This window comes from Nematolebias whitei, chromosome 12 (genome assembly GCF_014905685.2).
Source record: "Nematolebias whitei isolate Nwh7 chromosome 12, NemWhi1, whole genome shotgun sequence".
NCBI lineage: Eukaryota > Metazoa > Chordata > Actinopteri > Cyprinodontiformes > Rivulidae > Nematolebias > Nematolebias whitei.
Genome location: NC_056509.1, coordinates 31,196,713 through 31,199,733, shown reverse-complemented (window position 1 = coordinate 31,199,733; position 3,021 = coordinate 31,196,713).

Here is a 3,021-nt window from a genome sequence, read left to right as displayed (position 1 = left end):
GAGCTGTGACTCAAGAAAGAATAAAAACCAAAATACACAAAATTTCTCGAAACAAGAGCCCAGGGTTCCTGATGGAACGGATACCACCCCCATCAAGACCAGTTGAAAAGTTATCACCATCAGACTATGTGCTGTGGATGACTCTCAGCTACTACCACACAAAATTTACTTCAATATCTAGAAATATTAACTACATTTTTGCGTTTTCTAAGGTCATTTGGTGGTCCAGTGGTTCAAGAGACATTTTGTTAACAAACAGTGACTCTAAATAATGTGACAAAATGCTAAACCTAATCTGTACAGCTCAGAATACGTGTTGGGGATCAGTCTCACCTACTACCAGACCAGAAGTTTAGGTCTATTTCTTGAAAGCATTGCGATAATTTTTATAATAAATAGCCAAACAAACCTCAAGAAGCCTCCTTGCATGAAAACAGATTGTATACACAGACTTCTGGGCTAAATGTTCCTGTTTACTCCCAGATATGAAGTGAGAAGATCTTTATGCCGAGTCACGTGATTGGTTTGGCTTCAGTTATGGCCTGTGTCCCTAAAGTCACGTACAGCGGGGCGAGCCCTCCTTTGGTGAGGGGTTTCCGTCTCAGTTAAAAGCTCCACATGAGGCGAGATGAAAGATAAAAACCAGAAAACTGACGGAAATCGAAGAAAAATGAACTAAATGTCGACTCACGTGGAGCTTGTTTTATTTTCCAAGTAATGTGTGTGACAAAGCGCCCTAACACAATTTTTGTTGTATCAGTGTCGTATCACGTTATGTTCTAGGAAGACCTATCAGTGTGTGTTTGAGTGTGTGCGTGCGTTATCATGCAGCGTGACACAGTACAATGCCCACTCCCTAGCCAAAACACAGAGGGTGGGACGCACATTGGCTCTTCATGCACGGCCCTAAAGAGGACGTGATTTTACTCACTTGCTCAGCGAATGGGCTGTTTCCCGCCCTGTGCCCTCTTTCTGTCAAGAATCCAGCTTCTCATGTTCTCCACCAGCCTCTTGGGTTTCAGGCTGAGGTCACTGAGATACAAACCAAGTCACGTTTCCTGAACTTGACATATTTACCCACATTGTCTTCTGCAGGCGTGACACAAGCCCCTATTTTCCTTTAAAACACACGATCACTCGTAGAAGAAAGGATTTTGTGAGGCAAATCAGCAAAGTGGAGCAGATGGAAGATGAAGCATGGTGAATGATTTGCTCTGCCTATTATTACAGATAATGGTTTCTCAGATTTGGCTGGTTCTCTAACTGTCTCTCAGATCTAAGGCAATGTGTTCAACATAATGGTACGTCTTCCAGCTATTAACAATGGTGTACCACAAGGTTCAGTCTTAGGTCCCACCCTCTTCACAATCTACATAAATAATGTTGGTCATTCCTGATGCATCCTTATATTTCTATGCTGATGATACAGTTGTTTATTGTCGAGCTAAATCTGTCACTAATGTTTTCCAGCTTTTACAGTCCTCTTTTGACATCATCCAGTCAGATTTGTTCTGTCTCAAACTGGTGCTAAACGCTGACAAAACCAAAGGGATGTTGTTTTCTAACAGGAAGTCAGGCCCAGCAGTCCTTCCTTCTACATTATCTTTGAATGGTGTCCCTACTGAGTTTGTTGATTCTTATAAATACTTGGATATTTTTGGTCGATTTGCATTTCTCTTTTAAACCTCATGTGGAAAACTTGGTAAAGTAATTGAAAGTTAAACTGGGTTTATTTTTCAGAAACAGATCCTGTTTAACTCTGAATGCTAGGAAACAACAAAGTCCATGCTCAGTAATCCAGGTATACAATCCAATCTGGTTGTTTTCAAACAGTTTGACACAACCGTCAACAAGGAAGAGGGCCGGCAATGGAGGAGGGGGCGTACCAAAGAGACCATCTTATCACAAACAAAACTGGTTTGTTCCACTTTGGAGTAAGCTGTTGGGGGGAGAATCAGTTTTGTTGTGTGTTTCCTTGACTGATGAAGCCTTCCGGATCAAAGGCGAAACATTTCAGCTCAACAAAAGAAACTGTCCAAATCACCTGACTGAAAAATGTTGGAATGCTAGGAAACATCTTGTAACTGCTACTTTCCTTCCCTTCGTTGACTACGGTGACATTATTTACATGAATGCTCCTACAAGAACCCTGCAGATGTTGGATGCTGTCTATCATGGTGCACTAAGATTCATAACTGGCTGTAACTATCGTACCCACCACTGCACCCTGTATTCACTGGTTAACTGGAAATCATTAACTTCACACAGACTCTCTCACTGGTACATTTTCATCTTTAAATCACTTCTTGGTCTGCTGCCTTCATACATCTCCTCCTACATGTCTCTGTGTGAGTGCAGCTACAGCGTGCGCTCTCAGGACATTATTACCTGCAGCGTTCCCTCAGTGAGGACTGAACTAGGTAAAAGGGCCTTCTCCTACTCCGCTCCTGTTTCCTGGAATATCTTGCAAAAAGACCTGAAGCTCTTGACTTTGACCTCTAAGGGAGTTTAAACAAGAGCTAAGTCCAAAAATCAACACAGCCATGCTCCTGTTTTTAATAATTTCTTCTATTTACTTTTCATTTTATATGCTTTTTATGATTGTCTATTGTTGCCATCTGTGTTCTTTGTTTAAAACACGTCTCTCTTGAAAATGAGTCCTCGTGGCTCAATGAGACTAACTTGTATAAATAACGGTTGAATGAATGAAAAAAAGGGTATTTTGACTATTTATGTCTGTAGATGGTTCAAAAAGTCAAAAAAATTCACAAGTTCATTCCAAATACATTTCCATGAGATGAAACAGTTTTAGCAACAGCAAATTAATCAGTTTTGTTGTATCTTTAAGGCAGACCAAGAACCAGAATATCTATAATTAAACAATGTTTGCACACAGCTTTTGATGAGCTGTTTATGGAATCAGGATCATCCATCCATCCATCCATCATATTTATCCGCTTCTTCTTTTTCGGGTCGCAGGGGTCACTGGTGCTCATTATCCAGCAGACACTGTGTGAGAGG